Source organism: Opisthocomus hoazin, chromosome 6 (genome assembly GCF_030867145.1).
Source record: "Opisthocomus hoazin isolate bOpiHoa1 chromosome 6, bOpiHoa1.hap1, whole genome shotgun sequence".
Taxonomy (NCBI): domain Eukaryota; kingdom Metazoa; phylum Chordata; class Aves; order Opisthocomiformes; family Opisthocomidae; genus Opisthocomus; species Opisthocomus hoazin.
In genome coordinates this window covers 79,975,166-79,994,980 of record NC_134419.1, presented here as the reverse complement: position 1 = coordinate 79,994,980, position 19,815 = coordinate 79,975,166, and positions in this window count along the sequence as shown.

Genomic DNA, 19,815 nt, shown 5'->3' with positions numbered 1-19,815 from the left:
GAGCCTTCAGCCGGGCGCTGGAGCCCATCGCCCAGCTCCGCTCTCCCGTGCTGGTGGTCCGGCACCTCGCGAGCTTCCTCGGGGAGCCGCTCACCGTCCCATCAGGAAGGCAGCTCCTGTGTTAGCCCCTAGGTTACTTCCCCTTCGCTTTGCTTTGGCTTGAATGATTTCCAACAACAAATACTTAAGGCAAATGTAGTTAGAAAAAGAGTTAATCCATTGCTGCTCGTGTCTGTTCTGTTGCTGCATCTTTCTTGCCTAAAACCTGATTACTGGTAACTGGATGAATCCCACAGTGTTTTGTGTCCTGTGTGAAAGGCTTTGTCTCATTGTGAGTCTTGCTAGCACAGTGTCGCACAGCAGAGGTTCATGAAAGCAGAGATACTTCATTGTCTGCATGCTGCAAAGGACCAACTTCTGCTCCCCATGATGGTGGTGGAAGCGATCATCGGTGCGTTTAATCGTAGGTTAACGTGTCATCAGAGCGGTCCGGTGCTGGGCTGCGGAGGTCAATGCCCAGGACGCTGGTGAGCAGCACGGTGGCCATCGGGTCAGTGGAACAGCGTTGTTTGCTGCTTTAGTAGCCAATTTTCAATGATATTTTTGAAAAGCTCAGAACATTAGAAATTGAGTGAAGTGAAAACAATGACAACTTTTGAACTATTTCTAAAATACGCAAGTTCAGGTTTGCTGCTATTACAGTTGTTGGGTGAGACATACGGGTATTGGTGAGCGTGGCTGCTAACAAAGTGGACTTTGTCAGGCAGTTAATTAGAAATAAAAATAGCATTAACTGAGAGACATCCATTTGCTTTTACTGTAGGGAAGGTCCAGCCCAACATTAATTACACCTAAAAAGAGGAGGATTCAGTAAAATGTAAACTTTTACTAAATGGGTGCACAATGAGATCGTTAAACTTTGCCAACAGAGTTGCAGAGGAGCCTGTGTGACCGTGCAGTGCTGGAGTTACTGGTGCAGGGCAGCAGAGACAAAATACACGCTGTGTGGTCTGACTAGCCGAACTGAGATTAGATGATAATCAAGTTAACACAAAGTGCCCCAGAATAACGACCCCAAATAGCATTATGAGGCTAAGAAACTGGAAAATCAATGCAAACCAAGAAAAAATTATGAGGGGGGAAAAAAAAAGGTGGGTGCTAATGCAAAAGGTGAGCAGAAGTCTTGTGGGATTGTACAGAGAATTTAGTGAGCCGGACGGCATCATCCTGAAGCGTTTTGTGAAGATAAAAACGGCTTTGTGGGCTCCCGCACCTGGGAGGAGAAGTGCGGAGAGTCTGTCGTGGTGAGCTCGCCCTGCTCGGAGTGGCCCCGGTCCGGGGGCTGGGGCTGCCAGCCCACCCTCGGCTGCTGACCCTCATGTCTGCGCTGGAGGTGGCTTCCCCGTACCGTCACGTGCAGGCCTGGTCTGAGCCAACTTAACGTGATTCTTCCCTTTGGTTTCGGGAAGTAAAAAGTAGAAACCAAACCTCCAGCGTCCCTGCTCATAGCCTGCATTCAGAAAAGCAAGTAAGGACTGAGATGACGTGAGCTGCTCAAGAGGAGGACATGGGCTAAGCACAGATTACTCCAGGGCTACGCGGTCGCCTAGGGGGGATTACACAGCTGAGCAAATTTGGATTTCTGTAGTTGGAAGCTGTTAAAATGGGTCTGGAAGGAGCAAAGGCAGAGCTGTGAGGGTCTGGAATGGCGCCAGGGGCTGCCGGGACAGGGGACAGGCAGACCCCGCTCTCACCGCTTGCTCCTGTGCTCCTCGCCTGGCAGGGGTTGGCTTTGGGTGGCTGAGCGTGAAGTGGTCAAAGTCTCGAGAGGCAGGAGGAGAAGGAGGGAAGGGGGTGATGTGGTTCCCCCCGGCAGTGCTGCAGTTTTTCCCATCCTCAGAGGCGGGGACATGCTGGCTGGGGCCATTTTACGCTGGGGTGGCCGACTGGTATGCCAGGCAGGGCTCTGGGCCACCCACCCTGGCCAAGCGATTATCAGCTTGGACCTCTGTTAGAACAACAAACCCAAATTCACAGAATCACAGAATCACAGAATCACAGAATCACAGAATCACAGAATCACAGAATAGTAGGGGTTGGAAGGGACTTCTGTGTGTCATCTAGTCCAACCCTCCTGCCGAAGCAGGGTCACCTACAGCAGGCTGCACAGGACCTTGTCCAGGCGGGTCTTGAATATCTCCAGAGAAGGAGACTCCACAACCTCCCTGGGCAGCCTGTTCCAGGGCTCCGTCACCCTCAGAGGGAAGTTCTTCCTCATGTTCAGACGGAAATTCAGGTGGCCCCAGTCAGTAACCATATTTTAAAATTAGATTCCTCTGTTCTCTTACCAAGAAAAAACCCCAGAACAGTCTCCCCCAAGTCCTTGAATGATTCCTCTGACAGGTAGCAGAGAAATTCTTGGATCCAGCGGTGGCACTGCTTGTTCCGAAATGAGAGTGGGCAGGCAGTTGTAGAACGGTGTCTGTGGGAGAATTTCAGTGAGTGTTGAGGAACAGAGGAAGTCTTGAGGGGACTGCAAAACTTACTTCGTGGCACGCTGGAGAGCGTTAGCGTAGCCTGGATAGTGGCTGGTCGTTACCCATGCGAGGAATCTTCTGGGCGTGTGGGTGGCTTCCTTGCGTGGTCTGGTTCCCGCACCTTTCCGGGAGCAGGAGTCAGGCTGAAGCACGTGGCTCTGGGATTACCCAGGCTGATCTTGTTAAAGAAGTACCCTAAATACAATTTTTTTTTATAAACTCATGCTTCGTCTTTACAATTTAGAATTGAATTTTGCCATCACTGCGTGTCTGCAGGCAGTAGGCTGGCATGGCTGGCGATGCGCGGTTGCTTTATCTGAGGGGGTTTCGTTTTCCTTGGGCTGGCTGCTGCGGTGCTGAGCAGTCGGAGGTCTTTGGCTGTCATCAAGACCGGGAACATTTATTTTACTGCTCGCAACGCAGCGGGTGCGTGTGGCTTTGCAGGAGCTGCCGTTGCACCGGCGGTGGTGATGGAGCTCGTGGGGTCCAGCATCCCATGCCAGCGTGGGGAGCAGCAGCATCGCTTTAACCGTGAGGAATGACCATAACAGAAGCGACAGCGAGCAGGGGTTCTCCTTCAGCGGGACGTCTTCCCCGCGTGGCATGCGCTTCTCCTCGTTCCCCTTCCCGCCGGCGAGGAGGGCTGGTGTGACGGCCCCGCTGTCCCCGGGGCCCCTCGTGTGGAGGCGAGTCGCCCAGGGATGGGTAGCTGGCAGAGCAGAGGGGCGTCACGGGCTTCTGCTCTGGGAGCCCGTTCCTGGAGAACGTCCGGCTTCTGCATGACTGCACGGGAGGCTGGTAGGCAGCCTCACGTTAATCTTACTTAAACTGCATCAGTTTAGCATTTTTCTTCCAAGCTGGCCGGACTAAATTGGGTACTGGCTCCCGTAATTAACTATTGAATGGGAAGTGAATGATCTGCAGAGACACCGAGCACTTGTTGCTGCTGGAGAAACTGAACGATGAGTTTAGCATTGGGCTTATTCTTAACAGAGTCAGGCTGTGTGCTGGGGATTGACTCCTCACCACGAAACACTGAGCGAATGGATCAGTTTGCTGTGAGCGTCGCGTCCCGGGGTGTTTGTCCAGCCGGCTCCGAGGCGCGGCGGAGCCTTCCTGGCGCGGCGTGTAGGGAACCGCTCCCGGGAAAATCCGTTGTGATAGATCTGATCACAGAAATCACTCAGCAGCTGCACGCCGATATCCCCTCTCCCGGTTTGCCATCTCCCATGGAATCCCAGCATGGTCGGGGTTGGCAGAGCCCTCTGTGGGTCACCCAGCCCAACCCCCTGCCCAAGCAGGGTCACCCAGAGCAGGGGGCACAGCACCGCGTCCAGGCGGGTCTGGAATATCTCCAGAGGAGGAGACTCCACAGCCTCCCTGGGCAGCCTGGGCCAGGGCTCCGGCACCCTCAGAGGGAAGAAGTTCTTCCTCGGGTTCAGCTGGAGCTTCCTCTGCTTCAGTTTGTGCCCATTGCCCCTTGTCCTGTCACTGGGCACCACTGGAAAGAGTCTGGCCCCGTCCTCCTGACCCCCACCCTGCAGATATTTATCAGCATTTCTAAGGTCCCCTCTCCGCCTTCTCTTCTCCAGCTGAACCAGCCCAGCTCCCTCAGCCTCTCCTCGGAGGAGAGATGCTCCAGTCCCCTCCTCATCCTCGCAGCCCTCCTGCTTTAGATGACCCTTCCGCTTCTCCTAGGCTCTCCGTGCACCGCCTGGGGAAGCAGCGTGCCCGCCGAGCCGGGCGCTTCAGGGAGCGGGGAGGGAGTTTGCTCCTCGCTGAGGAGCAGCTGGTGTGAGTTCAGCTGTCAGGAGCTCTGGGCCAATTTGCATGTATTTGCATTATTGGTAACGACACAAGGTTGGGTACGGCAACTCCAGGTTTTGGAAAATACCCTGCAAACGTGGAACTGCGGTTTATTACATTTGGGGAGAGCAGGTTGCTGGTCCAGGGCACCCGAGGGCAGAGCTCCGGCGCGGGTGGGAACCCACAGCCCGCTTCCCCCTCCCAGCTTCATTACCAAAAACATATTTGTCAGATTTTTAATAAAAGAACAAAAACAGTTTTCAATTTGTTAACTGCTTGATGATCTCGGGTAGATTGCCATTCGAAAAGCTCTGCTCCAGTTAGAGCAACTGCCAGGAAGCGAGCGTGTTTTTAATATTTGTTCATCGCGCTGCAAAAAGCAATAAGAAGAGCAATCCAATTGAGGAAAAAACATTTCCTTAAATTATTTTTTTAATTAGTAACTTACAAAGATTTCTTATTAAAAAGTAAGAATTTAAAGCTCAACAAACTGGTTTTAGCTTTTTAGAATGGAATGCTCAAGGAGTGTTCAGTCTCTCCATGCATCTGTAGTGAAATATTAACTGGATAAAAGCTTTACTATAGATTTTTAAAGTGATTTGTTTTTTCCTTCCAGTTCAACATAGTAGAACTGGGAACTGTTCTCATCTGCCTCCATAAAAGCAGATGAGAACCTGACTTTCTGCCACTGTGGATGTTTCCTACTGGTTCTTCAGTCTTTATTTATAGGAGGAGTGAAGAAAGAGTTAGGAACAGAGCTGGAGAGGAAATGCAAAAGACGAATCAGAGGAGAGAGCGGGAGGCTGGGTGGGAGGAAGCAGAGGTATCAGACGAGGAAAACGAACTTGGGAAGACTGTACCCTGTGTTCTAGACAGAAAAATGCACAAATTCACTCCTGACTTTTTTTAGCACAGGCACACATCAGAGTCAGCCGTTTGGTTCGTGTACATGTGCAGTTTTAACGCTGGCTTTGCCACTGAAGCCCTTCGTTACCACTTCAGGTCATAAAGCACTGAGCAGTGCTGGCGATGAGTTAGCAAACCCCAGAGAGGCTCGTTGTGTTAGCGTTTGCTTAAAGGAGCAGCAGCTAATTGGGGAGAAACCTCGATTCTAATGCAAGGGTTTTCTGGCGGGGATCTGTACCTGCGGAAGAGCGGCAGCGGGGCTGGCCGGCAGAGCTGCTGCCGCAGCCCCCGAGGGGGTTGTAGGGTGTCCCATGTAGCGACAGCCAGGCACAGAGCCCACGTTTGTGCCATGTCATGGCGAATCCTTAATTAGTTTGCCTCTGAGATGGATATGAAAATGAAATAGAGCAATTAGACTTTCCCAGCAATCAAAAAAAAAAAAAAAAAGACGGGGCCCTCCAGCTGTGGGGTGTGTTACCGGTTGCGTTTAGTCTTAAACAACTTCTCGGATACCGATGCCCCGAAAGCAGAGCTGAAGGGGTCGTCGTGCTCGCCGTGTTCTGGTGTGCTGCCGGCCTGCAGAGAAGGAATCTCTCAGAAGGGGCTGGGGTTTTTTCCCCCTTGCTTGCTTGTTGACTTTCTCTCCAATACTCCTTTCTGCACTTGTGCTTGAAATACAGTTAATGCGGTGCACAGGCAGGGATTTGAAGGAAAGCTGTTACAGCTGGGGAGCTGGCATTCAGCTCCCGAGCCCTTTGCCTGCTCCGGAGCAGGCACACCGCAGACCTGTCAGCAGAGCGCTTGTTTTGGCACGGCTCTTTTAATGCTGGCTGTGTAGGGGAGTTTCCTGCGCTGCAGCTAGAAGAAATGCTGGGTTCCAAGTATGCAGCACCTGAACACGGGAATAGGATTGATAGCTCTTCCCATAATAGACTGCATATTTAAAGCTCTGCTTTTACATCTGTTCAAGTTATTGTACTTGCTATAGTAAATGCCAGCCTTACAGTTAATGACTGTGGTCAGTGGTAAATACGGCTGTGTTAACTGCTTGATGCATGTAGGGATACACACATTAGAAAGTCGTTAGTGTTGATGTTCTTCAGGGTGTCTGACCAAGGTGAGTTTTAACCTGGACAATGGCACTAGCTTATGTACGTTTTGTACAAGCATCTTTTCAAGATGAAGCATTAGATACTGCGAGCAAATAAAGACTCTTAAAAGTGATGAACCCCTCAAGCAGCACAAGTAGAAACTCAGGGAACCACTTCTGGATTTGACCCATAGTTTTAGTCAAAATTTGGATTTCTACTACTCTCATTCGTGGTTCTTTTAAAATGTTGATTTCTCCTTGTGACAGCATTCAGGATAAGGAGTTGAGTAGGTGTGAATTACTTTACAGACGAGGCAGTGATGACCAAAAAGTTTAAATGAATGTGAACTTTGGATCACCAGCTAAACAAGGTGGGAGTCTGGTCCTCCTTCCCTTTCAGGAATGTGTTTTCTCAATAGTAAAATGAGCCCTGTGAATGCTGATGAGAAATTTGCGAGTAGCTACACCTAGGGCTCAGCTGAGCTGGGCGGAGGTGGGCACGATTCGGTCACACTCCTGGGAAACAGCGCGGAGAAGGACCTGATGCTGTGTCTGCGGGGAGGTCGGGCTGCCGGCGGTCCCAGCCACGCTGCTGGTCCCCGGGGCTCCGCGCGTGGTCCTGGCCCTGGGCTGCTTTGGTACAGACCGACGTCTTCCTCCCACTGCTCCTGCGCAGCCGTGCAAGGTGAATCGCGATCACAAGTCTGATGAGGAGCGGCTGAGGGAGCTGGGGGTGTTCAGGCTGGAGAAGAGGAGGCTGAGGGGAGACCTTATCGTGCTCTACAGCTACCTGAAGGGAGGTTGTAGTGAGGGGGAGTTGGTCTCTTCTCCCAAGTAACAGGCAACAGGACAAGAGGCAATGGCCTGAAGGTGCACCAGGGGAGGTTTAGATTGAATATTAGGAAAAGCTCCTTCACTGAAAGAGTGGTCAGGCGTTGGACCAGGCTGCCCAGGGCAGTGGTGGAGTCCCCGTCCCTGGAGGGGTTCAAAATATGTGTAGATGTGGCACTTGGGGACATGATTTAGCAGGCATGGTGGTGTTGGTTTGACGGTTGGACTTGATGATCTTAGAGGTCTTTTCCGACCTTAATGATTCTGTGATTCTGTGAATTTGAACCTACGTGTGGGAACAGGTTTAATAGTTCATTTGTGATTTATGAAGCCAGAATATTACCTCTGATTTCAGATACACATGAGAATACTGGTCAGAAAGCAGCGAGCTGCTTCGCAGTGTGACAGCAGGAGGATGCGAGAGCAGAGGGAGCGGAGGCTGGGGGTGAGAGGCGGCGAGCGGAGCGGGGGTCCGTCCGTCTGGTCCCCGCTGCCAGGCAGTGCCTCGCTCATCTAAGAGAAGGACGCTTTGCACCCGGGATCGGGCGCGGGGTGAGCACCCGTCACGGCTGCACGTGTCACTGGATTTTTATTCTTTAATTCCCAAAGGGCACTTCTCAAGTGGCCAAAGTGATCAGACCAGTGGAGGTGATGGGGATGGTATCAGCCAAACTGGCTGTCAGGCTCAGCACCCTTCTGAGAAGGAGAGGTCAGGCTGGGTTAAAAAGGGAGCTTTTTTTAATTGAGAAAGATATCACAGAATCAGAATCACAGAATCCCAGCATGGCAGGGGTTGGCAGGGACCTCTGTGGGTCACCCAGCCCAACCCCCTGCCCAAGCAGGGTCACCCAGAGCAGGGGGCACAGCACCGCGTCCAGGCGGGTCTTGAATATCTCCAGAGAAGGAGACTCCACAGCCTCCCTGGGCAGCCTGTTCCAGTGCTCCGTCACCCTCAGAGGGAAGAAGTTCTTCCTCATGTTCAGACGGAGCTTCCTGTGCCTCAGTTTGTGCCCATTGCCCCTTGTCCTGTCGCTGGGCACCACTGAAAAGAGCTTGGCCCCATCCTCCTGACACCCACCTTTCAGATATTTATAAGCATTTATTAGGTCCCCTCGCAACCTGTACTGGTGCCTGGGGTTGTTTCTCCCCAGGTGCAGGACCCTGCACTTGCCCTTGTTGAACCTCATCAGGTTCCTCTCTGCCCAGCTCTCCAGCCTGTCCAGGTCACGCTGAATGGCAGCACAGCCTTCCGGTGTATCTACCACTCCTCCCAGTTTGGTGTCATCAGCAATATTTCTTTTGCTTGGGTAATGTCCCATTTGTTGTCCATCCCTTCACCCAGGCTTTTTGGAGGAATAGGTACAAGAAAGCAGAGCGTTTGCTGTCTCTGCGGGTAGGGCCGAGCGTGGGGAGCGCCGGCGGCAGAGCCCTGGCTGCCCGGCCCTGGGTCTCCGGCGCGGCGGTGAGCGGCCAGCGGCCGTTTGAGGGCAGCCCTCTTGTTCTGCTCCACGTGTGCTCCTCAGGCTGCAGTTCCTGGCCTTTCTGGGAAAAGGATGTGCTCAGAAATGCAATCTTCCTCTCTCCCTTTTTGGCATTCTCCCAGTCACCTTCACAAAGTCGGGAGGCTGCCGTATCAGCTAATGATCAGCTTTTTAAACGAGCTGTTTGCTAAGAAGGAACTTTTTGTCTCGTGAGTGACTTTGGTTGAATTTCTCGTTTAATCTTCTATTAATGTGCATTGGTTTCATGCTGAGAATTTCATTTTATCATTTACATTTTCATTACTTTTAACTTATTGCATTAATCTTTGGTGTTCTCTTGACCTGCTGTCACTTTCTCTGTTCCAGAGGTTTGTGCGGTTGGGGTTTGATGTCGTGGTCAGATCCTGGGTTCCCTGTGCATGCCGGAGGCAGCGGTTCGGGGTGGCCTTGGTGGGCACTGCTCGCTGCTGCTGCTGCTGCCGCGGGCGTGCTGGGAACCCGCGAGCTCTGAGGTGCTGCTTGTCCTTGCTTCCTCGCTTTCCCCCGTTCTCCTCGCTTCCAGTGTCACGGGATTTTCCACACACGACAATTCAAAACATGTCAGTAGTCAAGATGCAGTGAGACACAATACCCAATACTTCACTGCAACTCAGATGTATAATTTTTCTTTTTATCTTCCAACGCTGTAATGCTGTCAGGAGAGTCAATCAAGTTTCTCTAGAAAGATTTCTTTCCTTTAAATTGTTGTTTATTGCATGCCATTACACTGCTTGCTTGATTTTAGAGGTTTATTTTTTCCCTATAACAATTTTCTCCAAATGGAGCATCTCCTGCTGAAAGAAATATCTGACTGTGTTGCCCAAAGGGTTGCTGTTGAAAGTAGTAGCTCCTAAAGAATTTAAGTTCTCTTCAGAAAAGTTGTTGAAAAATCCTCAAGAAAATCAAACATTGGCTCATTAGAACATCTTTTGCTCTGTGGCAATTTCAGCCCCTTGGGAAAGCAGAGAGGAGGGACAGGCGTATGGGCGTAACCCGTATTTGCTATCAGGAGCTGAGAGATTGTGGTGTGGCTGCGACAAACACGAGCTGCTGCTTCATACCCGGCTACTGAGACTGGAAAGTAAGAGGGGGAAATACGTACCTTATATTTGTTCCTAATGAAGGTATATCAAGGTGGCCTCAGTATTTCTGGGAATCACCTTTTTCAAAATTTACTTGGCCCTTTACCGAGATCAAGAAGATCGGTTCTTGTCTTTCCTGAGTTTTAATGGAGGCTGCAGCACAGGCGTGGTAGTGTCCCAGTTACCCAACCGCGTGAGGCTTCACTGCCCGGTAGCGATGGGCAACGCCACCTGAAGCCTGCATGAAGAGCGTGCTGAGAAGTGAGGTTCCAGTAAGCAGTGTTGTTGAAACAAATGGAAAAGTGTTAAAATGCATAACGGCCGTGTACTGTGGGGCGTGTAGAAATGAAAGCTAAGGGCCGGCAGAGCTAAGCATCTTCCTTGAGAAGAATGGCCCAGGTTTCTGCCTTGCTCCATAGTTAGCCTCGGCTCTCTCCATTCTCGCCGCTCTCTGGTCGTGCGTGAATTCACCTTCCCCGGGTGCCGCCGGCGGGCCTGGTTCCCATCACGCGCCCTGAGTGCTCTGCAGCGATGCTGCTAATTGCTAGGGGATATCACAGAATCACAGAATGGTTGGGGTTGGAAGGGACCTCTGTGGGTCATCTAGTCCAACCCTCCTGCTGAAGCAGGGTCACCTACAGCAGGTTGTAGAGGACCTCGTCCAGGCGGGTCTGGAATATCTCCAGAGAAGGAGACTCCACAACCTCCCTGGGCAGCCTGGGCCAGGGCTCCGTCACCCTCAGAGGGAAGAAGTTCTTCCTCGTGTTCAGACAGAACTTCCTGTGCTTCAGTTTGTGCATAAACAATGTGTACTAATTACTAATGAACTGTTGATTAACTAATGCAGCTATATCTCCTAAAAGGGCTGTGTCCCGAAGAGGCATTTTTCTTTTCTCTTTTAGTGTAAGATGTTTGTTCATATGAAAATAACAACCACAAAACCCACAACCAACCAACCCAGCCCCCATTTCTGCCCAAAGCCAGACGTTTCTCAGACCTCCTCAGAGTTCTGGAGGAGAAGGGCATCACCAGCTCTTCTGTTTTGCTGTATTTTTCACACGTTTCCATTTTCATGAAGTCACAGAAACTTACAGCTGATGATTATTTTCCATCCCGGTGTTCTGGTATTTCTTCCCATGTATCAAGTCTAAGAGAATTAGATACAAGAGTTTATTTTTTCGGTTCAGCTGGGTCCAGATATTTGATACCTTGCACTTACTGAGGTTAATTTGCCAAGGCAAACATACCAGGCAAAGACTGCTGTTCTCCATGGAGAATTTGCCTTTTTCCAAATAAATCTATTTTTTTTTCCTTGTTTACAGATTGATTTTTTTTTTTTTCTTGTTCTGCGTGTTGAACTTGGATGCTTTGCCAGAAACCTTCCATTTTTGGTCTGTGCATGAAGAGCTTTCTGGGTTTTATTTATCAAAAAGCTTTTTCAGGCTTGATGGCTGGCGGGTCCTCTGCCTGCAGAGCAGCAGCTTTCGAAAGCTGTGGCTGGTCGGGTTCCAGCGCTGAAGAACATTTCTGGAAACCCCTCTGAGTTCGAGCGCATTCCGCCGCAGCGCGGGGCAGCGGGTGCTGCGGGGCTGCTGGGAGCTGGGGCTGCCCGCTCGCTGCTGGGTGCGGGCGGGCGGTGGAGGCGTGAACGGCGTCGGGGAGCTGCCGAAGGAGGGGCGGCGCGGGAACCGCCTGTGCTTGAAGGCCAAACCTCTGCTCTGAAGGTCCGGTCCCGCCGTACGCCGAGGCAGGCACCCAACCCGAAACGCTCGGGCGAGTTTGTGGCCTCTGAGAGCCGGGACGTTTACAGCACAAGCTGCCCAGCAACGCGCTTAATCCGCCTTAATAGTTTTTTGAGGCTAAAATTCACTTATTTCCTTCTGCTCAAAAAGGATTGAAAAAATGTTTGGAGGCACTTCTGTTTGAGGCTGAACGGACTGAAGCTTCCACTCCTATTGACGGCGTTCTCTTGGCGCGGAGCTCGGTTGCCCAATTCGGCACGATTCGCTGTTTCGCTGCGTTTTTAAGCCCGTGTAAATTGGTGCTGCCCTTTTGCAGCCATCTGCCCTGTCACCAGATGCGGGCTGCACCCTCGTCGTGTGCTGAAATCTGCTCTCCACTAGTGGTTTCGCCTTCTGCAAAAGCACTTTAATATTTCTGTTTACTCTTTTGGAGGCAAAATCAATATTTGTTAGATGCAATTACGAAGAACGATGGATGTGCTGTCAGTAGTACGAAAGCATGAAAAATAATATTATGGCAGAGGCCTGCTCTTAATAAAAGCAGAGAGGAGATGCAAACAAGCTGCCCTGGAAAACCCCATCCCGAGTCAGGAGTTCTGCAGTAAACAGGAAGCTTTGCAAGCGTTGGTCGAGGTTGGAGTTGATTGCCTGGCTGGAAGTTTGCTTGAAGCAGAGCTGCGTTTGCTGGGCTGTGTTTGGGCCCCTTTGGGTGTGCTCGGGTGACCGTCCTGCGCGTGTGGCTCTGCCGAGCTCCTGCCCCGTGCGTCCTCGGCAGCCCGAGGCGGCGGTGCCTGCTGCAGAGCTGCTGCTGCCGGTGCAGCCAGGCTGTCCACAGAATCACAGAATCACAGAATGGCAGGGGTTGGAAGGGACCTCTGTGGGTCATCTAGTCCAACCCTCTTGCCAAAGCAGGGTCACCTACAGCAGGCTGCACAGGACCTTGTCCAGGCGGGTCTTGAATATCTCCAGAGAAGGAGACTCCACAGCCTCCCTGGGCAGCCTGGGCCAGGGCTCCATCACCCTCAGAGGGAAGAAGTTCTTCCTCATGTTCAGACGGAACTTCCTGTGCCTCAGTTTGTGCCCATTGCCCCTTGTCCTGTCACTGGGCACCACTGGAAAGAGTCTGGCCCCATCCTCCTGATCCCCACCCTTCAGATATTTGTAGGCATTTATAAGGTCCCCTCGCAGCCTTCTCTTCTCCAGGCTGAACAAGCCCAGTTCACTCAACCTCTCCTCGTAGGGGAGATGCTCCAGTCCCCTCACCATCCTCGTAGCCCTCCGCTGGACTCTCTCCAGTAGCTCCTCATCTTTCTTGAACTGGGGAGCCCAGAACTGGACACAGTACTCTAGATGAGGCCTCACTAGGGTAGTGTAGAGGGGAAGGAGAACCTCCCTCGTCCTGCTGGCCACACTCTTTTTAATGCACCCCAGGATCCCATTGGCTTTCTTGGCAGCCAGGGCACACTGCTGGCTCATGGTTAACCTGTCGTCCACCAGGACGCCCACGTCCCTCTCCGCAGAGCTGCTCTCCAGCAGGTCCACCCCAAGCCTGTACGGGTGCATGAGGTTGTTCCTCCCCAGGTGCAGGACCCTGCATTTGCCCTTGTTGAACCTCATCAGGTTCCTCTCTGCCCAGCTTTCCAGCCTATCCAGGTCACGCTGAATGGCAGCACAGCCTTCTGGTGTATCTACCACACCTCCCAGTTTGGTGTCATCAGCAAACTTGCTGAGGGTACATTCTAACTCTTCATCCAGGTCGTTGATGAAGAAGTTAAACAAGACTGGGCCCAGTACTGACCCCTGGGGGACACCACTTGTTACCAAATTCTTGTCCAAATTCTTTGCTTTTCCTTCAGTTTTCACCTTGGCTTCTTTCTGGGTGAGCTGGAGGCTTACGGCGGTGTCTCGCCGAGACAGGCGACGCTTCCCAGGCTGCTTCTGCAGCCAGCTGGGGGTTTTGCCTGTCAGATCTCTGCGCGGCTGATGCCCACGCTCTGATTTCACCCTGTTCAGCCACGTCCGCTTGTGGGCACGAGAGCCGATCGTTTTTCCGTCCCGCACTCGTAGGTGTGAGAAGCTACCGTTCTTTCTGCACGTATACAGATAGAAGCAGTGCCTCTTCTTCAGCTGCTCTATATATTAGTAGCATTTTCTGCTGATTTTAATAATTAACCATGTGTGCCTAGAGACAGGCTCACTTCCTGCTCGCTCCTCCCAGGATAGGAAACCGCTTGGCAGCCTCGCTGGTGAAGACGGCGTATCTGTCCCGGGTGATGGAGAGGAAGATGTGAGACGGGGACAGCAAGAACTGAAGGGTCTGTTCAGCAGTCAGTGCACGCCGTGGCGGCAGGGGCTCGTGCCGGCCCTGGCCAGGAGGCCGGGGAGGATGGAGGGAGGGATGGGTGGGTGGGTGGATGTGTGGGTGGGTGGGTGGGTGGGTGGATGGATGGATGGGTGGATGGATGGATGGGTGGATGGATGGGTGGGTGGATGGGTGGGTGGATGGGTGGGTGGATGGGTGGATGGGTGGGTGGATGGGTGGATGGGTGGATGGATGGATGGATGGGTGGATGGGTGGGTGGCTGGGTGGATGGATGGGTGAGTGAATGGGTGGATGGATGGGTGGATGGATGGGTGGATGGATGGGTGGGTGGATGGGTGGATGGATGGGTGAATGGATGGGTGGATGGATGGGTGGGTGGGTGGATGGATGGATGGGTGGGTGGCTGGGTGGATGGATGGGTGAGTGAATGGGTGGATGGATGGGTGGATGGATGGGTGGGTGGATTGGTGGGTGGATGGGTGGATGGATGGGTGAATGGATGGGTGGATGGATGGGTGGATGGATGGGTGGGTGGATGAATGGGTGGGTGAATGGGTGGGTGGGTGGATGGATGGGTGGATGGATGGGTGGATGGACGGATGGATGGGTGGATGGATGGGTGGATGGGTGGATGGATGGGTGGATGGATGGGTGAGTGAATGGGTGGATGGATGGGTGGGTGGATGGGTGGGTGGATGGGTGGGTGGATGGACGGATGGATGGACGGATGGATGGGTGGATGGATGGGTGGATGGATGGGTGGATGGATGGGTGGATGGATGAGTGCGTGGATGGATGGATGGATGGGTGGATGGATGGGGCAGTGCTGGGACCGTGGGTCAGCAGACGCAGCCAGGCAGCCTCCTCGTGCGGGCTGGCCTGCTCAGCTGCCATAGCTGTCCTGTGAGCCTGCAAACGGGGGACAACAAGGGGGGTGCAAACACTGACTGAGGAATGTTCTGCTCGCTGGCTCTGTGTCAAGGCTCAGGGAGTTTTGTGTAGGAATTGATGGGCTCATATTGCTGGCTGAACGGTGGTGAAGGACAGGGACAGAGCTCTGACGGGGACACGATCTAACAGGAGGTTGGAGCCCAGACATGCAGATTTATGAGGCTGCTGGTTTAACCCAATAGGTAATTTTTTCTCCTTATTTGTACACCACCACGTAGGTCTTACCAAGAAGGGAGTCTCGAAATGTGATTTCCCAAAGTAAATGAAAGTAGTGAAACAACAATGTCCCAGAAATGGGAAGCAGCTGAGGTACTGGTTTTTCTGACCTGTAGCAGTGAATGCAAGTGATGAGGAAGGGGAAGAAATATGATGGAATGTCTGTATTACTCAGACTCTTCCTCAAATGGCAGCAAATCATGAGAACACAGAATGCATCCAATGTGTGATCGCAGCTGGGTTCTCCCGCCTGCGCAGCCAGCCTGGCTGTGAAATCTCTAGTCTGATAATCTGGGAGGACTCGTGCGGTCCGAGGCTTTGTGCAGCCAGGCGCAAAAATCCTGGTCTCCTGCTTGAAACCCAGCAGAACCCCGGGCCCACTGGGGAGGGGACCCTGCGACTGCCTGTGTCCCGGGGTACCCGCCCTGCCCGGAGCCCTCCTGCGCTGCGGGGACAGAGCACTCCGCCCCGGCCGTGTCTTTGCAGGACCTGCATGCTGCATGGTGCCCCTTTCATTGATGTGCATGTATGTGATGTCTTTTCTTGTTGTGTTTTTTTTTTCCTTCTCTGTGTTCAAGGTTAAACTTTCCCCTACAGAGGGTTAGTTGGTAAAAGACAAAGGGCACTGATCAGTACGGGCAGGAGAAGATACATTTTACAAAAGATTTTCAGCTGCAGTACCTGAAGATAGATCAATATTTTCTATTTGCCTTAGCACTAAGCTTATTTTCCTTCATCACTGAAGAGATACTCGCTTGTGCCTTCCACCAAAACATTAAACTGCTCTCTCCTGACAAATGGTAAGGCAAACAACAGCTCTTTCCAGGAGCTGCTTTATGGTGCAGAAATACATCAGTCCTTCTGAGAACCACAAACCCCACATCTCTGTCCTAACTTCGAGCATCCATGCCGGACCCACGCGTTGCTGGCGTCCTCCTGGCTGAAGAGCCCAAATTCACTCTCCGTCGCGGAGGCTCCCCGTGTTGCTCTGCCCTGCCTGCCACGCACGCGCGTGGGAAACCTGCGCTCTGCGCCTGCGCACGTGGCCAGAGCAATACGGGGAGGGTCCTCCTGTGGGTGTTTTCTCATCCCTGCTGCCCGGTTGATCGATGGCGGTGCGAGGTGCGGCTGTCAGCCAGGTACAAAAAAGCATAATGGAATGATTTACTGGAGCTGGGATTAAGCCTTACGTATGTCACAAACGTGGAAGCGTAAGGCTAACTACAAGACAAGGAGGGCACGTAATTACTGAATCCCTCTGCTCTCCAATACATTTTGTTGTTTGAAATTATAAATGAGTTGTTAGCACATGAGCTGTACTAAACATTAAGAAAGCCCAGCAAGGCAGATGCAGCCCGTGCGGTATCGTGTTGGGCGACATGCCGTCTGTTTGCCCGGGAGGGGACCGAGCAGCACCGTGTTTCTAAGCTGATGCTCATTCCTCTAACTGGAGAGAAGAGGGTGGGTCTGGCTTTAAACACCAGAGGACTGGGCCACACGAAGGAAAACCACTGTAAAATGTTGGTTCCTAAGCTGTTCCCTCGAAGGTAGTCAAAGTTTGAGTGATAACACCATGGTAGGGTAATAAAGAGATTACTGTATTAGTGAAGGATACGTATATTCTGGCTTTCACTAAATTTTTGGATTTTACTAATACGTTTTGTTAGTTTGGGGTATTATACATACACATTGGTAATTTTTGTTACTGTCAAGCTTTCAATGATGTTTGTACTTACTTTCTATTAAAAACTATACATAAACAGTCCATTAAATTCTCTTTTAGGAGTAAGATAGAAAGAAAGAAAAAGATTATAGCCATGTGAACACTAATATTACTTTAAAAATGTAGAAGTCTGACATATGTCAGTGCCGTGGGCATGGCTGACGTGTGTCCAGAAGGTCTGGTTCCACCACACGTGGGCTGCAGCCATGTTGCACTGCAACCCTGTGCAGCAAGGGCTTTCCATCGTACTGAGGTTTCAGCAGGAAAACCGGGACGCCTTGCATTCACAGAGCGGTCTGGCCAGAAGTGTAAACCTGGTGGATCTCCCGCGGGCCAGCGTCTATGAAGTGTCAGTGGATTTAGTTTTGATGTTCAGGCAGTAATTGTGTAAGTGTAAAGCTCCTCGAGATGTTTGTATCAAATACACGTGGACCACAGTGATGTTCTGGAGGCACGAGTGTCGTCTGTCTATACCTTCAGACTTTCAGGCCAGTGGTGCCTTCATTTTTATTAGTAATTACAGAATCACAGAATCACAGAATAGTAGGGGTTGGAAGGGACCTCTGTGGGTCATCTAGTCCAACCCTCCTGCCGAAGCAGGGTCACCTACAGCAGGCTGCACAGGACCTTGTCCAGGCGGGGCTGGAATATCTCCAGAGAAGGAGACTCCACAGCCTCCCTGGGCAGCCTGGGCCAGGGCTCCGTCACCCTCAGAGGGAAAAAGTTCTTCCTCGGGTTCAGACGGAACTTCCTGTGCCTCAGGTTGTGCCCGTTGCCCCTTGTCCTGTCACTGGGCACCACTGAAAAGAGCTTGGCCCCATCCTCCTGACACCCACCCTGCAGATATTTGTAAGCATAATTAGAAGGATGATTGCAATTTGTGCTGTTTCCTGCAGGTACTGTGCTTGATTCTCTGCACAGGCTGGACTGAAGTCGGCTCCACCTCGATGCCGGAGCAGGCGTCGGCGTGTTCAGGTGTGTTTTGGTGGGTGTCCGTGCGGCGTTTTGCTCGTCATCGTTTGCAAACCCAGAGATGCCCGAGGCAGCGACCGCAGGGTGACGGAGCCATCCCCGGCTGTGCCCCTGCAGCTCTTTAACCGCTCTGGGTCAGCAGTGCACGGCGGAGAGGGCAGCGGAGCCGCAGAGCAGAACAAAGTAACCAGCTGCGTTAAAACTGGTTGAAAACGCTTGACCCAACGCCGCTTCACGAGGGCTACAAGGATGGTGAGGGGACTGGAGCATCTCCCCTACGAGGAGAGGTTGAGGGAACTGGGCTTGTTCAGCCTGAAGAAGAGAAGGCTGCGAGGGGACCTTAGAAATGCCTACAAATATCCGAAGGGTGGGGGTCAGGAGGATGGGGCCAAGCTCTTTTCAATGGTGCCCAGTGACAGGGCAAGGGGCAATGGGCACAAACTGAGGCACAGGAAGTTCCGTCTGAACATGAGGAAGAACTTCTTCCCTCTGAGGGTGACGGAGCACTGGAACAGGCTGCCCAGGGAGGCTGTGGAGTCTCCTTCTCTGGAGATATTCAAGACCCGCCTGGACAAGATCCTGTGCAGCCTGCTCTGGGTGACCCTGCTTCGGCAGGGGGGTTGGACTGGGTGACCCACAGAGGTCCCTTCCAACCCCTACTATTCTGTGATTCTGTGATTCTGTGATTCTGTGATTCTGTTTGCTCACTGGCTGCCACGGTCCCTTTTTGTGTCTGTCAGAGCCACCCACGTCTGCAGCAGCTGGGTCAGAATTACGGACTCCTTGGGTCGCTGGTGATGGCCTCCCTGCTCCATGGCTGCTGGCCTGGCCGCGGGGCCTCGGAGCGCGGGTGGCCCCGGGAGGCTCTGCGGACCTGCTGGAGGGCCCCGGCACGCTGGGGGTTTTCGGAGGTTGGGTGGGGTTTGGGGCGTGGGGGGAGCAGCAGGACAACCCCCTCCGGGTGAAACACCTGCGCCGGCGCCGTCGGGCAGCGTCCGGCATCGATTTCTGTGCAAACCGCGCGTCCAGCTCCCACAGCAGCAAACTCTGCGCTTCCTTGCTCGGTTGTGTACGTGTTTAGTAAGACAAAACCAAATCTATTCACATATGTATTTTTGCATATACGTAGGTCTTGCAGAATGCTATTTAAAAGTTTTGCAGAATAATTTTTTTTTTTTTTCCTTGGAGAATGGCTTCTACCAAAGAAGAGAAAGGATCTAAATGCTCTTCAGTAGTGTTTGGCTCTTTAAGCCTAATTTCAGTGTGGAATTCTAGATGGTCTTCAGGTGCAAAAGGCTTCTACCAAAGAAGAGAAAGGATCTAAATGCTCTTCAGTAGTGTTTGGCTCTTTAAGCCTAATTTCAGTGTGGAATTCTAGATGGTCTTCAGGTGCAAAAGTGTTTGCATCGGGTGAAACCTTACCAAAAGGCAGAGCCGCGTTAATAACTCATTTCTGAAGCTGCAAACGATTTGAAGGAATATGGTAGTGCTTTCTCAGCTGTGCATAAATAGTGACACATTTGTTGTCTCCTCATAAAACTTCATGTATTCATAATTACAGCACCAATTCATCATAGTTATCGTTGTCATCAATCTTTGCCAGCCCCAGCTGATGCAGACAGTTGCTTGCAGGCGGTGTTTCTGTGGTTTTGGTCTAGAGCTTTCTCACACAGCAGTGCAGTTCCACCAGTACCCTTCGGTTTTCACTGTTCTCCTGGCGCTGGAGGCTTGCCCTGGCCGTCTGCTCTGGGCTCATGGGTGGCTGTTGTGTCTGGTCACCGTACTTTTACCAAAGGTGTCAGCGGAATCCTGACCTTGTTTGCCTGGGCAGGGATGCGGAGGAGACCTGGCGGTGAGTGAGGTACTGCTGGGTGGCCCCGGTCAGGGGCTCTGCTGAGCACCGGGAGCAGGCGCGTGCGCTGGGGCACCGGCTGCCAGCGTCCGGGAAAGCCCAGTGGCAGGAGGCTGCTGGCGTCTTGTTTGCTGCACAATTTTGCACTAATGTGCATTATTTTGTTCATTTGAAAAGTCAGTCTTTCATTTCATGGGAAAACTTTCAGTATTTGGAGAAGAAAAATCTTTGTATTCATTGGAGTTGAAGTATACTAATGTGTCT